General features: G+C 36.9%; 1 protein-coding gene and 1 non-coding gene across 3 annotated transcripts in view; one reads left to right on the forward strand and one right to left on the reverse strand.

Annotated features, from left to right (window-relative positions):
• The window catches only part of UBE2E2 (ubiquitin conjugating enzyme E2 E2), a 358,437-nt gene that overhangs the window by 100,756 nt on the left and 237,043 nt on the right, over nt 1–20,638 (reverse strand). The gene's annotated exons all lie outside the window — the stretch shown is intronic.
• Nucleotides 4,467–4,571, forward strand: LOC112925645 (U6 spliceosomal RNA). Its single transcript, XR_003236174.1, has one exon. It is a non-coding gene; the product is annotated as a U6 spliceosomal RNA (small nuclear RNA).

Genomic DNA, 20,638 nt, shown 5'->3' on the forward strand with positions numbered 1-20,638 from the left:
AACCTTTGAATAATAAAGCACAGCTGAGGCTGCTGTAAGAAACAAACCGAGGAATGAATAATTAAAAACACCTCCTCAGCCTTGGAAAGACCAATTCCTAACCATTAGGGAAGATTTAATTGTGGCTGAAGCATTAAAAAGGCGAACTGTATTCTTTATAAACTGAAACAAACGCTAAGGACATAGTGTGACTACAATAGATGTAGTATATGAAAAGCAAAGCTCTGAAAGCACTCAGTCATCAGTTCAAATGAAAAAAGTAAGAGTAGTCTGATTCTAAAGAAAAACAATTACTTCTAAAGATGGGCACTCTTACTGTCTACATACAGAAAAAAATTGCTACTACTTATAAAAAGCTATTATTCATCTGATACAGGTGGACTGGCTGGAATAGCATTTGAAGGGATAAAAATGTTAAAGCTGAAACAAAAGGTTGAGAACAGAACAGATTACAGGAAATCCCTATCTTCTTTGAATCTGTCAAGTGCTTATGCCAGCTGGGATTCTTTGCTTTTGATGGATTTAATTTTCCTTTGGGAACCCAAATCTAATGTAGCTGTCATATTTATGTGTTAAGATCACTAAACAGTCACTGCTGTTTTATATACTTGCTAATATCTAATAACATATTCACACCAAAAAGTATCCTCTTTATCTGAATAGCTGGAAACAATTTTCTGTTCCTAGACCTCCAGCAAAGTGGAGGACATCTCCCTAAATCAGGATGGGCAGTTTCCTCCCATTACTGACTTTAAAGTATGTCTGTTTAATTCTTTAAATTAGGAAATTTTTCTTGCACTTTTTTTTTTTTGGCCTAATTTAAGGTCTTTTCTCTCTATCTCTGTTCAAAACATCAGTGCCCTTCTCATAATAACCTTTCAATTACTGGGAGTTAGGGAGGTACCAAGTAATTTTTTATGTACCAAGCAATTTTGTGGCTTTTAAAATGGCTTTAGTCTTCATATTTATGCTTGTTTTGGGTCTCTGAATCTTCTCTAATTTTTGGTCTATCTAACTTAAAGATGATTCTTTGTACATAATAGGTAAAAGGATGACCAAATGAGAACAGAATTGGAGTTGCTGTTTTGCTATACACTAACTTCTCATTTGGGAGAACAGGAATACTATTTTTTTGTTCTTGAGGGTTATATTCTTAATATTTTCATGTGTCACATGAATTTTTGATGTAAGAAAACTGACTGTTGGCTTATGCTGAACTTGTTTCCTGCTGGGACTAAAAATCTTACAGTTCTATTTGTAAATAGTCACCATGGGAAACGGTTCTCATTACTCCAGATTCTTCTGAACATCACTATACACTTGCCACCACCCTCAAATGGTCAGATACTTGTTTAAATTTCCTTCGGTGTTCAGTCTATTGTATTTTTCTCAGAGTTAGTCATTTTCTAACACTTGGTTTCACTCCAGCTCCAGCAAAATAAATGATCCCTACCCTACCCTTGGTTTCCCACAGGCCATGACTTCTGTCTCTGTTACAGCACTTACCTTAGGCTATGTTGTCCTGAGCCTTCAGCAGCAGCCTGGAGTCTCAAGGGGGCAGGTGTTTTGTCTTACTCATCTTTGCATCCTAGTAACCCACAATGGTGTCTGGAACCAGCAGATAGCCAAAGAGTATTTTTTGATTGAATATGAATTCACAAAGAATTGACACTTTTAACAGCAACCAAAGAGTTGAGGGCAGAATAGGTACTGAATAAACAGATGATTAACTTCTGTGTGTGTGTGGAGGGATTATATTTTAAGCTGTTTAATTTTTTAAATGTTTTAAATTTACAGAAACATTGCAGAGACAGTATAGAGTCCTCATATGCCCAATAGCCAGTTTTCTTTATTATTAACATTTTACATTAGTATGGTACATTTGTCACAATTAATGAGCCAATATTGTACATTAGTATCATTAAAAGTCCTTAATTTATTGAGATTTTCTTAGTTTTTATCTAATGTCCTTTTTCTGTTCCAGAATTCCATCTAGGATGACGGACTTTTTAGTAGTTGTGCCTTTTTATGCTCTATTCTTTTTTAAGTAGAGATATACCTCATTTTATTATACTTTGCAGATACTATTTTTTTTTTTAACAAATTTAAGGTTTGTGGCAACTCTGTGCTACAAGTATGTTAGCACCATTTTTCCAACAGCAGCATGTGCTCACTTTGTGTCTCTGAGTCACATTTCAGTAATTCTCACATTATTATTATATTTGTAATGATGACCAGTGGTCTTTGATATTACTACTGTAATTGTTTTGCGGCACCATGACCACTCCCATGGTGTATTTAATCGATAAATACTGTGTGCATTCTGACTGTGCTAGTGACTAGCCATTCCCTCTCTTCCCCTCCATGGGTCTCCCTATTTCTTGAGACACAACAGTAATAAAATTAAGCCAATTAATAACCCTATAATGGCCTCTATGTGTTCACATAAAAAGAAGAGCTGCGTATCTCTCACTTTAAATCAAAAGCTAGAAATGATTAAGCTTGGTAAGGAAGGCATGTCTAAAGCTGAGATAGACTGAAAGCTAGGCATAAAACAGCCAAGTTGTGAATGCAAAGGAAAAGTTCTGAATTAAAAATACTGGTCCAGTTAACACATGAATGACAAAGCAAAACAGCCTTATTGAAAGTTTTAGTGGTCCAGATAGAAGATCAAACCAGCCACAATCTTCTGTTAAGCCAAAGCCTAGTCCTGAGCAAGGCCATAACTCTTTTTGATTGAGAGAGGAGAGGAAGCTGCAGAAGAGTTGGATGCTAGCAGAGGTTGGTTCAGGAGGTTTAAGAAGCCGTCTTGATAAGATAAAAAAGCAAGGTGAAGCAGCAAGTGCTCATGCAAAAGTGCAGCAAAATATCTAGAAGATCTAGATAAGATAATTAATGAAGATGGCTACATTAAACAACAGATTTTCAATACAGACGAAACAGCCTTATAAAGGAAGAAGATGCCATGTAGGACTTTCACAGCATGAGAGAAAAAGTCCATGGCTGGCTTCAAAGATTCCAAGGACAGGATGGCTCTCTTGTTATGGGCTAACGCAGTTGGTGACTTTTACTTGAAGCTAATACTGACCATTCCAAAAGTTCTAGGGCTCTTACAGATTACATTAAATCTACTCTGTGCCTACTCTAGCCTGTGCTGTATAAATGGGACAACAAAGCCTGGATGACAGCTCATCTATTTATAACATGTTTTACTGAATATTTTAAGTTCCACTGTTGAGACCTATTGTTCAGAAAAAAATGATTCCTTTCAAAATATTATTGCTCATTGACAATGCACCTGGTCACCTAAGAGCTCTGATGGAGCTTTCCAAGAAGATTAATGTTGTTTTCAGGCCTGTTAACCACAACATCCATTCTGTAGCCCATGAATCAGGAGCCATTTTGACTCTCAAGTCTTATTATTTAAGAAATACATTTTGTAAGGTTACAGCTGCCATAGATAATGATTCCCTGATGGATCTGGGCAAAGTAAATTGAAAACCTTCAGGAAAGAATTCACCATTCTAGATGTCATTAAGAACATTCATGATTCATAGGAAGAGGTAAAAATATCAACATGAACAAGGCAACCCTCATGGAGACTTTGAGGAGTTCAAGACTTCATTGGGGGAAATAAATGCAGATGTGGTGGAAACAGCAAGAGAATTAGAATTAGAAGTGACACTTGAAGATGTGACTGACTTGCTGAAATCTTATGATAAAACTTTTAGCAGGTGAGTTATTTCTAATAGCAAAGAAAGCAAAGAAAGTGGTTTCTTGAGATAAATCTACCAGTTGTGAAGATGCTGGGAAGACTGTTGAAATGACAACAAAGGATTCAGAATTATTATATAAACTTAGTTGATAAAGCAGTGGTAGAGTTTGGGAGGATTGACTCCAATTATGAAAGAAGTTCTACTGTGGGTAAAATACATTCAGACAGCTTTGCGTGTTACAGAGAAACTGTTTGTGAAAGGAAGAGTCAATGGATGCACAGCAAACTTCACTGTTGTCATATTTTAAGAAACTGCTACACCCACCCCAACCTTCAGTAATGGCTACCCATTAATCAGCAGCCATCAACAAGGCAAGACCCTCCACCAGCTAAAGGATCAACTCCTTGAGACCTGAGGTGATAGTTAACATTTTTTAAGCAATAAAGTATCTTTTAATTAAGGTATGTACATTTTGTTTTAGACAAAATGCTATTGCACTTAATAGACTACAGCATAGTGTAAACCTAACTTGTATATGCACTAGGAAATTAAAAAAATAATTTAACTCACTCTATTATGATATTTGCTTTACTGCAGTGGTCTGGAATCAAACCCACAGTGTCTTTGACCTATGCTTGTAACAAAACAAAAACTTAAGTAGAGAAACTGAGTGAAGTGTTATGGAAATACTTGGTCTATCTTTTCAACTTTTCTGTAAATCTAAAGTTATTCCAAAATAAAAGTGAATTTGTGCTTACTCTAGCATCACATATAATAACATTGGAACTATACCGAGATGAACATGGACCCAGCAGCACAAAGATGACATAAATTTGTGAAGCATTCCATATTTTCTTTTAAAAAGTTAATTTAAAATCTGATACTGGAAATGACAAAAGTAATGTCTTTTTTTAAAAAATTTTTATTTATTCATGAGAGAGACAGAGAGAGAGAGGCAGGGACACAGGCAGAGGGAGAAGCAGGGTCCATGCAGGGAACCCAATGCGGGACTTGATCCTGGGTTGCCAGGATCATGCCCTAGGCCGAAGGCAGCACTAAACTGCTGAGCCACCCAGGCTGCCCAAGCAATGTCTTTCTTGAGTTTCTTTTAAAAAATTTCTGTATGTACAAATAAATATTCAGCTTGCACATTTATGTTTAAATTTTAAATATATGATTACTCATCAGTTCCAAACTTTCCTTGATATACCTGCCTACAAATATCTGTTCATTAAGTTATAAAGGAGATTAGTACAGAATGGAAACGAGTAACAATGAGAAAGCTTGAGACACCTGAGAAAGAAGTGGGATTGACTGGGCAATAGTTACTCCAGCATACCTACATATTTGACCATTTATCCTCTCATCTACTCTTGGGCGTAGAGAAAGAAGAAAAGTAAAAAGAGAGAAACAAGGCAGTGGGAGATAAAAGAAAAGTAAGAGAGCAGGAGTAAAAGATCAGACTGAGACCACTAAAATGTGACAGGATAGACTTGTAACTTACAATTATATTTTTATTTATTTTTTAAAGGTTTTATTTATTCATGAGAGACATAGAGAGGCAGAGACACAGGCAGAGGGAGAAGCAGGCTCCATGCAGGGAGCCTGACATGGGACTTGATCCCAGAATACCAGGTTCACTGATCTAGAGCCAAAGGCAGAAGCCCAACCACTTGAGCCACCTAGGTGCCCCACAATTATATTTTTAAAAGCTGGCAGAATTGAATTTTCTTGTCCTATTCCAGTTCAAACCCTGATGAATATAAAATCTAATTAGGTTTAGATAAGATATATTGCATAATGCATATAAACGTGAAAAGGGGCACCTGGCTGCACAGTCTTTTAAGCAGCCTACTCTTGGTTTCAGCTCAGGTCATGATCTCAGGGTACTGAGATTGAGCCCGCAACAGTCTCTAGGCTCAGCAGGGAGTCAGCCTGGAGATTCTCTCTCTCCTCCCTCTCGCCCTGCCCCTACCCCACCTTGGAGTAACTAAAACATCTCCATCAGATTTGATTTACACTAATTGCTTCAGCATACCATGTCTTCTTAAAAAAAGGTGTTTTACTCTTTAGTAACATAAAGAAATGCTTAAAATATGTTAAATAAAAAGAAAAAATGATGTAAATGAAATCAATTTACTTGCTTATTTATTCATTTATTCAAAAAATATCTTCTAAGCTCCTCCTATGTGTCAGTCACATAGGTAATGCAGATTTAGCATCTAACAAATCCAAACTCCTTCATAAGTTCATGGAATTTATATCCTAATGAGGAGAAGATAACACTAAACAAATAAACAAGTAAACACAGTTTGTCTGACAGTGAGAACTAATGGGGAACAATAAAACAGGGTCGGTAGAGGCAGTGATTCCAATTTATTTTTAAAAACAAAACAAAAACAAAAACACATATGTAGAACATTTAAGTATTATTTTTATGAAATGTGTCTACTTCTTTAAGTTGTATTTTCCTACTCCAAAAACAATCATGTAAAAGCTCCTAAAAATATATTAGCACATAATATACTGTTTTCTCTGTGAACTGTAATAGTATTTAGTTTTATGTTCACAGCTGGCTGAGGATTTGGAAAAAAAAAAAAAACTATCCTAATTCATGTAAGAGTTCTTTCTATTTTAGGTTAACAATTTATTCACTGCAAACACAATTACATTGTTTAGGACCAGAACATGCTAAATATTCACAACCTAATTTTTAAAATTATAATTTTGTTAAAGATTACACCTCTTCAGCTGAATGTTAAAATAAAGACAAAATTTCTTAGTAAAAAAAAAAAAAAAAAAAAGGAATTTAACACACAAACTTCCAGAGTTAAATCAACAGTACAATTGGAAATAATAAACTCTGGACCTTATCAGTTAATGTCAGAACATTCCAATCTGATTATTTCTATAACTTTATGTATGATGTAGGTAGCAGCAACTCACGACAGCTTTTATAGTATACATGACTATACTATAACAAAAAATAGCTTATTAAACATTGAACATAGTAGAACGAAAAATCAAATGATTTAGATTCATTAAGCTTAAATTGTGGGTATCTTTTAGTGGTTTTCTACTGCCAACTTCATAAACCTTATACTATTCAAGTATAATTATATTCAATGTCTGTTCATATCAGTATTAAGAAAATACCTGAACTGTCAAAATACAAATACTATTTCTTAAATTTCAAAAACAAAAGCAACAAACAAGCACCTACCTTAGAGACAGATAATCCCACCAGGTAGCAGACAGAAAAGCAAACTGATACTGATAAAAATATGTGGGAAAAGGAACATTTTGAAAGACCACAAAGTAATCCTCTAATTTTAAATGCAGACTTTTATTTAAATGGCAAATGACAGATCAACTCATGGTTGTTCAGAAAGACTCAATTTGTTGTAGAAATATTAAAAGTATTCACAGGTTCATCTCTCATGCTCAGCTTGCCAACTCCGTGGCCTTGTATGGCAATTAAGGTAAGCAGCAGTTGATGAGAAGGTCTATGTTTTGGTAGTTACGATATTATCACATATAAGCATAGTTCTCTTAGAATAAACATGTATAAATGTGTTCTTTCTTTTACTAGAACAGTATCAATAACAAGAATATGTCAAAGATCTGCAACTATGTTTGTAAACTTGGCTCACATGGATTTCAAAGAGAGTTGCATGTCTAACTGAAAAATCCAGCACAAAGCAACTGAGATGTTTCCCTTTTATGGTTAATCACGCTTTAAAAATAAACTCTTGGAAAAGCTCAAACTCATATCTTGGCTTGTTCCTGCTCTTCATAACACCTAACCAAATTAAGTTTTGATTTATTGATTAGAATTTTAAGAAATTCGTTTTATTCAATTTAACTATGCTACATATTAATAATGAAGTTACAAACAGAGACCAAGAGAAATCTATTAAGGGAGGACTGAAAAGAGAATGGGTTATTACTCTTCCTAACAATGTTGCTTAAGGAAATGGTTTAGAAAAATGGTTTCAGGGCAGCCTGGGCGGCTCAGTGATTTAGCACCACCTTCAGCCCAGGGCGTGATCCTGGAGAATCAGGATCGAGTCCCACATCTGGCTCGCTGCATGGAGCCTGCTTCTCCCTCTGCCTGTGTCTCTGCCTCTCTCCCTCTCTCTCTCTGTCTCTCATGAATAAATAAATAAAATCTTAAAAAAAAAAGACCAAAACTATGAGAATGCATACTTTCAGGAAGTATGAACAGTGAAATTAGAAGCATACCAAGAACAGAAAAATAGATGAGATCCTGTTAGGTTTGACTGGCTTTTCTGATACAGATATCAAGAGGAAAGCAATGATGAGTAGATAAAAATATGCCTACCCCTGATGATGATGTAAAGGCAAGGAAATAAAGATAACCATCACAGGGTTATGACTTCTAAGAAGGAATCTTATGGGAAGAAGAGACCAGAGGCTGATGTGGACCAGAAAGCGGCCAATCAGTGAAAAAGGCACTGAGCAGAGAACCCAGGTTCAATCTACAAAACGGGTGGTCACCAAGAAGGTAAAAGAGAATATACATACATTTTCTTTTTTCAAAGAATACACACAGAGTTGTGTTAGAGAGGTTTTTAAGTGCATTACTACCCTTCTTTCAACTCATTGCCAGCATTCATGAACATTACAATTCTATGTTCCTCTGCAAATAAGTAACAAAGGTAGATTTAAAAGCTATTTGTATCAGTGGTAGTAGGATAATTAACAACTATGTTAATTGGAATTTTAGGCATTATATCTAGAACACAAACAATAGTAAGATAATGTTTTGTATTCACGATTTGCTCACCAGATAAATTTGTGGGTCTTCTGAGATTCAGCCACCTGTTCTTAGGCAACATTTAAGTACAAATGTATTTGTATAATAAAGGTCATTTGATTCTTTTGTTTCTCATGTATTCGTTATAATTAATTCAAAGTCACTGTAACCAGATGCCTGAGTAAAGAAAAGAATTACACACACAGCCTGAAGAAAGAAAGGAAAAAATCTTTTCCCAGGCTCTAAAGGAAAAAAGAGAACTCAAAATTTCCCTAGGAATTTTCATAGAATTATTGAAGGTAAGGTTCTTTTTAAACACTTAAGACTTTGGACAATTTATGTTTCCTTATTATAACTCACTAGACTGGAAAAGGACTATTCTACTTATTTCAAAGGTCCAAGAGTTTATATATTTAGCTTTTCAGAGGGCTGAAACCTCCCCAATAAGGTTGGAAGATGATATGGATTCCAAAGGCTAATTGTAGCCCAGCTTTAGTTCCACTACAGTGAAGAAAAGAAAATGTCTTTCTTATAACCAAAGGTATATTAATTCATCCATTAAAACAAATGTAGATGCTAGATCCTCAGGGCACAGTGGTAAGACACTGCTGTTCTTCTCGAGTTTTACCATTTAAGGGGAGAAAACAGACAACAAGTTAAGGGACAATTACAATGTACTATGATAAATGCTGGCTGTAATAGGAATAAGTACAGAATGCTTATGGAAGCAGAGAGAAAAGGCTCCTCAACCAACTTGTGAGAGATGAGATCTGAGAGATTCAAAGAAGTTAACCAAGAGTAGGGGAAAGTGGAAAGATGGGCAGAGAGAGAAAGGCAGGTAGAGGAAGAGCAGAGGCAAAGTGCAGGAGGCAACAGACAAAAGGAAGTTTCTTTCAGAAAACTAGGCACTGTGTGTGCTGTGGCAAAAAGGTGATGCAGGAAAAGTAAGCAGGGCCAGATCAAGAATGCATCTTTTATGCAATGCTACGGTGGACTGATTCTGAGGGCAATGGAATCACCAATAGGTTTTAGAAAGAGAGGTGAACATGAACATATTTTCATTTTTGAAAAACCAACTCTGACAGTGGTGGAAGGAAGTGAGGAAGCAGCTGAGATTGGGGACATGAGATGAGTTAGAAAGCTTTACTGTTTGAAGGTAGAAGATGATAGTGGAATGACAGTGCCCTGGAAAGCAGTCTGAATTCTCAAGCCAAGGCACAAAAGGAGCATGCTGAATTTGAAGGGTCTGTAGGACATCCAAGTGCCAATGCCCAGCCAAGTATGAAATTTAGGTGAAAGAGCGGCTGCAGACTAGATTTGGGAGAGAAGAGTACATAAGTACATCTCTAGAGCCCCAGGAGTAGATCAGGTTATGAGAGAACCAGCAGTGAAAATGAGGAGACATAGGAAAGTGTTTTTAGGAGAAACACTCATGGGACTTTTAAAAATATGACTTAAGAAGAGGAATCAAATGAGTAAAGTCAGGAGAGCATGGTATTACAGAGGCTAAGAGAAAGGAAAGCATTTTATGGGGAAAAAAAGGCAAAGGGTAACATACTGCAGAATGGTAGAGAAAATAAAATTGAGAATAGTCCATCAGTTTCAGTGAAAATTGATGTTTGTGAAGGGACACCTAAGTGGCTCGGTGGTTGAGCATCTGCCTCTGGCTCAGGGCATGATCCCGGGGTCCTTGGATGATTCCCACGGCATGTAGCCTGCTTCTCCCTCGGCCTATGTCTTTGCCCCTCTCTCTGTGTCTCTCCTGAATAAATAAATTAAATCTTAAAAAAAAAAAAGAAAAGAAAACTGATGTTTGTGACTCTGATTAGAGCAGTTTAAGTGAAATGTCTGGCGTTGTGGATTAAGGAATGAACAATAAAAGAGATTAAAAGATGATGATGTGTTTCTCCTTCTGGATGTCTAGATGGGAAAAGGCAGAAAGGAATGTGGCTTGAAAAGGAGGCAAGAGGGGATGGAATACAAACTATTCAGTCAAGAAGGAGGATAAAATCACAGACAGAAGGATAGAAACTTCTACTATAACAGGAAGGCAGTAAGAGAGAAGGAAGAAGGGAGATGGAAGACTGAGGTTTAGCACAATGTTAGCATCACATTTCTGGAAACAATAGTTTGAGCCCAGATTGCCACCTTGGTTGTGTGACCATGGGTAAATCTGACCGTGTATGGATAGAAACTTTTCTGGTCCTCAGTTTACTCTTATGAAGATGAGGATAGTGGATTAGATACTCTCTCAAGGCTCCTTCAGTAATAATTACATAATTACAATTAGGTCATAATCTCATGAGGGTTTTTTTTTTTTTTGTGAATGACTATAAATTTGTGCTAATGTAGAGAAATGGACATACTTCTCTCTGATATCCACATAGTCAAAAGAGCACTTTGAACTAGATTTACATTATAAAGTAAAAACCAGTATCACTGTATGGCTCAGGCATGTAACAGAAATGTGCAGTCTGGTCTAGGCTGCCCAAACACAAAAACTGAAGACAGGTTGGTGCTTCTTTGGACTCCTGGAGATAATCAGCAAAAACCATGTGAATTGATTTTGGTAACAGAAAGCTACTAAAATATTCAGAAAAACTAAAGTTCTCTCTACAAAAGTATTTGAATGAAATCAAGTAAGATCTTACCTACATTATAAGTGTTTAAAATGTCCTTTTTATAATTTTCATTTAAATAGAACAGAAGTTTATTTCTTGCTTAAGTCATTTTCAATGTATGTTGACAGAATGGGGAAATCACACTCTGTTCTTATTAATTTAGAGACGCCATCTCTTTCCATTCAAATAAAAAGTTCTTAACTTTTTGTTCCATGACTCATTTGGCAGTTTGGCGAAGCATACAGACCTTTTCTCAGAATAATGTCTTTAAATGCATCATATAAAATGTATAGTATTGCAAAGGAAACATTATACCGAAATATGGTTTTCAAAGTATTTAAAAATTTGGTGTTACAGATGTGCTTCCTTATTAGATTTAATGACAAAATTTAAATTGGTGAATCCATTAATTATTGTAATCTTGAAGCAGTGAGCACAGATATTATTTTGAGATATGAAGAATAAAAATAATATGACTTCTATTGGTGTTAAGAAATACTGACAAAGACCTTTTGCACCCACCTGGCCAATTAGTCAAGAGACTGTGGATTGTACACGGAAATACTCTGTATTTCTGCCGCCCCACCTCAGAGGCCAGAACAGAGTCACATGGGCCACTACCTAGTGTCCAAGAAACAGAACTTCACCAGTTCTTACTCTGAAATCTCTCTAGTTGTTTTTTGGGGGATGGGAAAAAGGGCTTTTGTCTGAAACTCACTCTCTAGTAGATTCTTCAGCAAGAGCTCAAGAGAACATTTCAATTCTTGGAATATTCATAACTATTTTATCTGTGGAAGTTATATCTGAAGGTAAGTTTGGCTGGACAGAAACTTAGTTGTGTTTTCCATCCTTGAGTATCTTAAATATGGTATTTCATGGATTTTTCTCCAGTCAGCTAATTTTTTAAGCTTTTCAAATTCTGATTTATGTTTTTTTTCCCCAACCTATAGCATTATTTTTTTTTCCATTTTGTTTTAAAATAACAGTTTATAGTTTTGGGATGCCTGGGTGGCTCAGTGTTTGAGCGTCTGCCTTCAGCTCAGGGCATGATCCCAGGGTCCTGGGATCAAGTTCCACATCAGGATCCCTGTGGGGAGCTTGGTTCTCCCTCTGCCTATGTCTCTGGCTCTCTCTTTGCCTCTCATGAATAAATAAATAAAATCTTCATTTAAAAAAAATGGTTTAGTTTCCATCTACTTTGTAGACTTTTGGGGGCATGTTTTCATTGTTGGGACATTTTGTTTACAATAAACACAGGGGTGCATGTATTTTATCAAATTAGTGTTTTCATTTTCTTTGGGTTAATAGTAGTGGAATTACTAGATTGTATGGTATTTCTATTTTATATTTCTGAGGAACCTCCACATTGCTTTCCACGGTGGCCACCCCAACTTACATTCTTACCACTAGTGCACGGTTCCCTTTTCTCTACATCCTTGTAAACACTGATTATTTCTTGTCTTTTTTGATACTAGCTGTTCTAACAGATGTTAAGGTGAAATTTTGTTATGTCATTATGCCATCACCTGCTTTTTATCTGGACTTTTATTCTTCTCCCCTTTTGTCCTGCCCTGCTCAATTTGAATTCTATTTCAAGCAACTTTTCTCCATGAGAAGATCTGCTTTTTATCTGGACTTTTTTTTCTTCTCCCCTTTTGTCCTGCCCTGCTCAATTTGGATTCTACTTCAAGCAACTTTTCTCCATGAGAAGATCTGTTTTGGAAGAGAGCTTTGGTTTGCTTGCTTAAAGAGTATATAAGGACTAGAATGATCCAGCACCATCAAACTGAATTGCTTCTTGGTTCCTTTGTATTCACCCATGAATTAGATCCTGCAAAAACACCCATCTATCTCCAGCATCTACTCTGATTGGCTTAATGTGCATGCTACTGAATAGGTGTTGACAATTTAAGGGATTTCCTATTCTCAGGGTTATCATTTGCCCTGTTTCTTTCCCCTGCTTCCTCCCACACAGTTACTGGTTCCATCTGAATCTTATAGTTGTTGGTAACTGGTCCTTACCTGCTAGTATCTGGGGGTTGGAGGAGGTACCTGGTTTTGATGTAGCTGCTATACACATGTTTTGATTCTGACATCCTAGTTGCTCTATTTTTATGGAGAAATTAACGAACAATGGCACTTCTGCCAATCTTTTAGGACTCTTCCTCCTGAAATTTGTGTTGTTTTTTAATATTTTATTTATTTATTCATGAGAGACACAGAGAGACAGACAGGCAGAGACACAGGCAGAGGGAGAAGCAGGCTCCATGCAGGGAGCCCAACATGGGACTCGATCCTGGGTCACGAGGATCATGCCCTGGGCTAAAGGTGGCACTAAACGACTAAGCCACCGGGGCTGCCCCTGAAATTTGTGTTTTTTAATTTAAAATAATTATTGTTTAAAATTTACTTCAGAGTAATATGAATTGGGGCTATCAGTCATTCTAACAAAATGTAAAACACATCGGTGATTTTCAAACTGTAGTCCTTAGAACCCTGGGAGATTTATGTATACGTGTATGCATAACTGTATATGTACATGCACTTCTGCTTTCCTTTCTTTACCCTACTTTGAACAGAAGGGATCCACCATAGATACTGTACTTCCATGAAATACTGTTTGAAGAACAGATTACATGGTTAAAAGGGTCTGAATACCAATGTTCAGGAGTTATCTTTTAAAACCAGTATTTAAAACCTCAATAGGGATCCCTGGGTGGCGCAGCAGTTTGGCGCCTGCCTTTGGCCCAGGGCGCGATCCTGGAGACCTGGGATCGAATCCCACATCGGGCTCCCGGTGCATGGAGCCTGCTTCTCCCTCTGCCCATGTCTCTGCCTCTCTCTCTCTCTGTGACTATCATAAATAAAAAAAATTAAAAAAAAAAAAAGAACCAAGCTAAAACCTCAATAAAGTGAACTGATATTTGTAAAAACAGATTTAGTATTCAGAGAGATAATTTGAGCCAAGAACTACAACCAGAATTCAAGAAAAAAAAATCCTCACAAATATCTTTTAACAATCTCTCATGTTTTTCAAAGGCTTGAAGAAAAAGTATGTATTTACTATATTCCTTTACATTTCTGTTAATAGTTTCAACTGTGGTATCAAATATAATTCTTAAGTTGTCCAACTATTTACTTAGAAAAATGTGAAAATTTAAAGTTACATATGCTTTAATCAAAAAATGATCAAATTCCATTTTTCCACTTTGTCTTATCTATTTAAAACTTCAAATTCCCTTAGAGGTATTAAGAATGAAATGTTTATAAGAGCAACTTTAGAAAAAATAAAAACAGAACCCTAAATGTAAGTGTTTGTGGAGGAAGACATGATTCCCTGTAGGGCAAACATTCTGGTATATACTATAGTATATAAGTATATACATACTTATGAAATTGGAACCCATTGATCTACCTATCAGCCCTGCGGATCCAAGAGATCAAGATCCATAACCTTCTGGTAAGCAAAGAAATGTTCATTTCCCTGGATGGTGAGAGTCCCAGGAAGAATTCCAAGCAATGCCATCTTGGAATTCTGGCAAACCAGAAAACAGTGAGTGGGGCACAGCATCAATAGTTCTTTTAGAGTTCTAGAAGGCCAAATTTTAACATCTATTGGTGGATTCTTTTTTTTTAAGATAGATTTATTTATTTATTTATTTATTTATTTATTTATTTATTTATGATAGACAGAGAGAGAGGCAGAGACACAGGAGGAGGGAGAAGCAGGCTCCATGCTGGGAGCCCGACGTGGGACTTGATCCCGGGACTCCAGGATTGCGCCCTGGGCCAAAGGCAGGCGCTAAACCGCTGAGCCACCCAGGGATTCCCCCTATTGGTGGATTCTAATGTATTGTTCTATATTTGATCTCTGGTAAACAGTGCCTTCCTAGGAAACCTCTTCTTACTAAATGCTTTTAAACTTTCCAACCTGCCTGATAGATACCAGCTTCTTTTACTAGAAGGTTCAGATTAGTATTACTTGGGTCTTGTAACATTTGCCTACATGGTTGCATGCCAGATAAACAAGGCACTGTAAATCCTTATTCAGAAACTTGCCAGACTGAAACAATATTCAAGGATTGTGTGTACAGAAAAGTTGTGAAAATGAAGGAAAAGAAAACTATAATTGTGTTTATTTTAGAAATCAAAGGCCTTCAAGTAAAACACACACATACACAAATATACAAATTGGCAATAGATTACATTTTTCTTTGCAATAGGCAGAATCCTTCATTGAAAAATAGAGTGAATCAATGTTATATTCTCTTGGAACTTGTTTAATCATGTATAATATTAAGGCGAAGTCAAACTTGACATATATATTATAAAATATAGTTCTTCTGTCAGTGAATTACCTGTCAACTTGACAGGTTCAATTCTGCTTTAAGCTATTACTGAGGTACTTGATCATCCTAAGAGTGCAATATGCAAAAGTTCTTGCTGGACAGAATGGAATATCAAAACTCATGGAGAAGTTGCCACAGATGTCTACCGATATGACTATAAAGGTAGAGCCATAATGTGAATAAGAAAATATATTTTATTAGTGCCTTATGTAATTTAGATGTATCCATTTTTTGCTGCAATTGTTTCTTTTAGGGTAAGTTACCCTCATCATTCTCTGATGATCTTAAAAATAACAATACCCATCCTTTACCATTATCTTCTCTCTAATGTAAATGAAGTAGAATGTCATAAAGATTTTTGGTGCTCCTCTAATTCAAGTCCCTCATTTTATAATTAAGTCCATGTAATCCACTTTATTTAAAAATAAAGACAACACAGGTGCCTGGGTGGCTCAGTCTGTTAAGTGTCCAACTCTTGATTTTGGCTCAGGTAGTGATCTCAGGGTGGTGAGTGCTCAGTGGAGTCTGCTTCTCTCCCTCTCCCTCTGCCCCTTCCTGTGCTTGTGCTTGCTTGCTCTATCTCTCAAATAGATAAAGAAACCTTAAAAAAATAAACACAACATTTAGCATATGCTCATGATATACCAGGCTTCAACACATACGTTCCAATTTAATCCTAACAGCTCTGTGAGATGGATTTCATCACCCTCAATGTGGAGATGAGAAAATCAAGAGATGCATGGCTTGATCAAGAGCACATACAAAATTAATTCTAGAGCCAAGATTAAATCTTTATAGAGTACAAGTCTATTTTTTTTTAAAATTTTTATTTATTTATGATAGTCACAGAGAGAGAGAGAGGCAGAGACACAGGCGGAGGGAGAAGCAGGCTCCATGCACCGGGAGCCTGATGTGGGATTCGATCCCGGGTCTCCAGGATCGCGCCCTGGGCCAAAGGCAGGCGCCAAACCGCTGCGCCACCCAGGGATCCCAGTACAAGTCTATTTTGATTGTTTATTAGTCGTTTGATTTGGTTCCCAACTCTCTCTAGCCCTCTACTTTCACACCTAATCTAATGTGACTCATCCAAGGTCATGCAACTAGAGTAGCAACATTTGACTCCAGGTTGTCTGACATCAGAGATTTAGCTGTTCCCTCCTCTCTTCACTGCAATTCCATTACTGCATAGCTAGGTATCTCCTCCAATTAAGTACTTTAACATCAGACTTTGACTACTACCTAGAAAGTGCAATGAATAAAGTACAATGGTAGATGCTCAGTGTATTATAACTATCCCTAAACTAAATGTATCAGAATGTATCATGCTCTTATTTTTACTTTACGATGACCACTTTTCCCTTTTCTCCAAGGATCTGCTTCAATGCCCTTTGTTTTGGCATTAAAGCAAATATGGGAAATATAATAGAAATATAATAGAAATATAATTGTGTAATATGGGAAAAATACAGGATAGTCTTCTTTGCCCATATATACTTATAATGTTTGTATAAATTAAAATTTGAAGTAGAGAAAAAAAAAACCCTAAATTGTGTGTTATCAACTGGAAGTCCAAATAAAAGAGCACTAAAGAATGAAATAAGAAGGGTAAATGACATATAGGATTGACAAGGATTGGCCTTGAGGGAAGGCAGAAGGCATGGCTTGAAAACAGATATTAGGTGAGTTGCAAAATCCAGAATGGTCTATCTGGAGTAAGTAGGTTTTGTAAGAGAAGTTCAAGGAAAGAAGGCTGCCCAGTATAATGAGGCTTTGAATATCAGCTTTCATGATCATGATTCACAGAGTCATTGTTGATTGCTGAAAATAAAACTAATACTTATCATTTATTTACTCTGTCCCTATGCTGCACTAAACCTTTATAGTATTTCACATAAATCTTGATTGTAACTCCATGAAGTAAAGATTATTAGTCTCATTTTCAGTTGGTATAACTGAGGCTTGGTCAGGCAACTTGCTTAAAAGTCACTGGAAAATTAAGTAGAGGATCAATATTCTAAATCATGTCATTTGGATTCTAAAACCCACACTATTTCTGACAGTTGTTTCACCATTAAAACTAACAGACAAAACAACAAAAAAACTTTCTCAAAGCACAAATCTTACGCCTTCAACTTAAACTATATTCAAGTATAACCACAAAGGGAAAACTATATTTAAAAGATAAAAAGCCAAGAAAAGAAAACCTTTTTAAGCCCGAGGTTTCCATGCAGCCAAATGGAAAATATACAAACACATGTAAATAAAGTATACCTTATGACCAACAGTGACTTTGAAATCCCAAAGGACCATATATTTCATATTTAATAGAGCCCTTCCATATTCCTTTTAGCCAACTTCATTTAATTGAGTATCACTAGCTGTGAGCTAATTGTGCAAATAATAGGCCAATGTTTTCTGTATGTAATTTATATGTGTACCTATCTATTTAGCACTAACTGTAGTATCCTTCATTTAATATTTTCTTTATTTCTTTTTTAAGATTTTATTCATTTATTCATGAGAGACACAGAGAGAGAGAGAGAGAGAGAGAGAGACAGAGACAGAGACAGAGACAGAGGCAGAGGGAGAAGCAGGCTCTTCACAGGGAGCCTGATGTGGGACTTGATCCCGGGATTGGAATCATGCCCTGAGCCAAAGGCAGATGCTAAACTGCTGAGCCACCCAGGTGTCCCTAATATTTTCTTTAAATTAAAAATGTTTCTCAAGAAGCAAAATGCTTTTGTAAGCCCTTTTAAAAAATAAAATACCTAGTTTAGCCTCAATTAGAAAACCATGAAATCATGGTTCTGATATACTAGTTATAATACTTTTCCCAATTTAAACTAAAATTAACATAGGTAATTATAAATTTTAAAATGTTTATTTTGTACTCCCTGTAATCATCTACACACCTCAGGTATAAAGCATCATACTTAGGAAGCCACCTTAAGAGGAACTCTCCTAAGAGGGAGGATACTTAAAAAGTATTCTCCTGTTACTGTTCATGCTGTTAACGGGATCTGCCCAACTCTAAAGCACATGGGCATATGTGCACATGGGCATATAGTCATAAATGTACAGTACTTTTTTTTTTCTAAATCAATACCATTTATTTTTTAATTAAGTTAATATTTATGCATATATGACCATATAGAACGTGAGGTAAAGGGTAAAAATGTAATTAACTTTTTATAAATACTCATGTGTTAAGTATCATTTTTCCATTAATCATATTGTAATGTAACACACTGATACAGGAAAATAGCCACAACAATTGTGTAGCTTAACAAATTATTTGAAAGTGAACACCCTTGTACCCAGCATCCAAGGTGAAAAATCGAACTCAGGCACCCAACCCATAAGGCTCATCCATATGTCTCTTCCCAAACATAAACCCTTTTCTCACCCTGAGTAAGCATTATCGTGACTTGCAAAGTAATGGCTTTCTGATTTTTAAATGGTTTTATTAATCAAATGTGCATCCCTAGACACTACAGTTTAATCCTGTCCATTTTTCAAAAATCTGATATACCTTTTAAGTGCCTTTCAATCTACAGGTGCCCTCTCCACCCTTTTTTTTTTTTTTTAAAAGATTTTATTTATTCATGAGAGACACAGAGAGAGAGGCAGATACATGGGTAGAAGGAGAAGCAGGCTCCCTGCAGGAGCCTGATGTGGGACTCAATGCCAGGACCTCGGGTTCATGATCTGATCCCAATGCACACACTCAGCCGCTGAGCCACCCAGGTGCCCCACCATACCTTCTCTCTACCAATTTTCCACTATTTTCAATTTATGAGGAGCCTCAAAAAACAGAGGTGACCTTATTAAGGAAAGAATGTCAAGGCGTGAAGGGAAATTTGGTAGTTGCTAGTAGAGTGTGGCCAGCATCCTGCCTCAGTTTCCCTCCCAATAACCCCCACCCCCAACCTCCATCTAGTGTCTTTGACATCGCCAAGGAGCTCTGCCTTCCCCCCGTGAAACTGCACTGCTCCATGCTGGCCGAAGATGCAATCAAGGCTGCCCTGGCTGATTACAAACTGAAACAAGAACCTAAGACAGAAGAAGCAGAGAAATGAGCGCTCAATGAAGTGTCCAGCAGTGTCTGACACCCGCCACGCGGTCACTGTAGGCGTTCAGAAGCCCCTCACACTACAGTAAAACAGCTCTGAGACGCACAAAGCATTTGCTGGTCACGTGGTGGCTCCAATGCAAGCAAAATACAGTTTATTCGTTCCAAGTCCTGTGCTTTCTTTCAGCCCACTTTATCGCCTTAATCCAGTTTGTGTACATTTTGAATTGTGTGCATGGCCTCAAAACTGAAATCAATCACGAAGTCTCAAGTGTGGTTAATCCACAAAGTGCGCAAATACCTAATCTCACCTGAATCTATCTTGAGGAAGATTACCAGTAGAAGGCCTTGGTATGATTATTTGATAGAACCAATTATTGTACATAAAACATTTACATATATAATATATATAATAAAGGAACGTAAGATAAAAAAAAAAAAAGAAAAAGAGGCCCCCCCAGCCTCTTCTGGGCTTCTGTTCCTTATAAACGGAGATTCGGTATCCTTATCTGGCTCTCCAGTAGTTGGGACAGCAGTTCAGCCTTTAGCCTTCTCTTTGGATCTAAGGTGTTCCCCCCTCCCCCCACCCCAAGTTTCTTCAGGGCCATCTTGTTACTTTTCTAAAGGAAAAGCTGACCTCTAAACTTCTCACACATCAGATCCTAACATTAGAGGAAATCTCCTAACCTTCCTATAGCCTTCTATAACAAAATACCATGGACCGAAGTAGCTTAAACAATGGATCTCTCTGTTGTGGTTTGGAAGTCAAAGGTCAAAGTGCTGGCAAATTGGTAAGGGCCCTTTTCCTGGCTTGAAGACCGTCGCAGGGATCCCTGGGTGGCGCAGCGGTTCGGCGCCTGCCTTTGGCCCAGGGCGCGATCCTGGAGACCCGGGATCGAATCCCACATCGGGCTCCCGGTGGATGGAGCCTGCTTCTCCCTCTGCCTGTGTCTCTGCCTCTCTCTCTCTCTCTCTCTCTCTGTGACTATCATAAATAAATAGTAATAAAAAAAAAATTAAAAAAAAAAAAAAGTTCTGAGACCAGAAACTCAGTCAAAACAGAAATTTTGTAAGAAGTGAGGCATACTATAGAACTCTCA

The sequence above is a fragment of the Vulpes vulpes genome, chromosome 11, assembly GCF_048418805.1.
Source record: "Vulpes vulpes isolate BD-2025 chromosome 11, VulVul3, whole genome shotgun sequence".
In the NCBI taxonomy this organism is placed as follows: Eukaryota; Metazoa; Chordata; class Mammalia; order Carnivora; family Canidae; genus Vulpes; species Vulpes vulpes.